Below are 974 nucleotides of genomic sequence, written 5' to 3' on the forward strand. Positions count from 1 at the left end.
GAACCTAGTTCTAGTATAGTAAACCCAACCATCCTAGCTAATAATTTTGAACTTAAACCATCCCTATTACAACTAGTGCAATAGAGACAATTCGCAGGTCTCACTACTGAGAACCCAAACCAACATTTAAAAATATTTCTTCAATTAGCAGACACTTTTAAAACCAATGGAGCTTCTCCTGAGGCAATACGTTTAAGATTATTCCCTTTTTCCCTCAGAGATAAAGCCCTATCATGGTTAGATTCCCTTCCACCCAATTCCATTATGACTTGGGATAACCTTAGAAGAGTTTTTCTTGCTAGATATTTTCCCCCGAGTAAGACCGCCGTTCTTCGAAACCATATAACTAGATTTACCCAAAACCAAGGAGAATCGCTATTCGAAGCTTGGGAGAGATATAAAGAGTTGTTACGAGCATGCCCACATCATGGTTTAGAAAATTGGTTAATCATTCAAACCTTCTATAATGGACTTCATTACAACACAAAGATGACCATCGACGCTGCCGCAGGCGGTGCTCTAATGAACAAACCTTATCCTGAAGCTAGTGCCCTCATTGAAGATATGGCTCAAAACCATCAATCATGGGGATTCGAACGAGCGACAGTTGAGAAGAAGGAAGCCCAAGGAGGAGTGCATGAACTAAGCTCTATAGACATGATGCAAGCTAAAATGGACGCATTAGCCCTTAAGGTCGAGCATATGTGCATAAACCCGAATACTGTAGCCGCAATTTCGTCGGATTGTGAGATATGTGGAACCAAAGGACACCAATCTGCAGAATGCAATCTATTAAACGAAACCCACTATGAGCAAGTAAACTACACCCAAGGAAACCCATACTCGAATACCTATAACCCTGGATGGAGGAATCACCCGACCTTCTCCTATAAAAACAATAACCCTATTCAAAATAATGCACCTCTGAGACCTAGTTATCAAGCCCCAAGATCAAATCAACCTATGCAACCTGT

The 974-nt window shown here is 41.1% G+C and overlaps 1 non-coding gene across 1 annotated transcript; it reads right to left on the bottom strand.

The window, feature by feature from the left end:
• Positions 1–327: 327 nt before the first annotated feature.
• On the bottom strand, positions 328–434 carry LOC127133109 (small nucleolar RNA R71). The gene has a single exon (XR_007807103.1). It is a non-coding gene; the product is annotated as a small nucleolar RNA R71 (small nucleolar RNA).
• Positions 435–974: the final 540 nt, after the last annotated feature.

This window comes from Lathyrus oleraceus, chromosome 3 (assembly GCF_024323335.1).
Source record: "Lathyrus oleraceus cultivar Zhongwan6 chromosome 3, CAAS_Psat_ZW6_1.0, whole genome shotgun sequence".
NCBI classification, from domain to species: domain Eukaryota; kingdom Viridiplantae; phylum Streptophyta; class Magnoliopsida; order Fabales; family Fabaceae; genus Lathyrus; species Lathyrus oleraceus.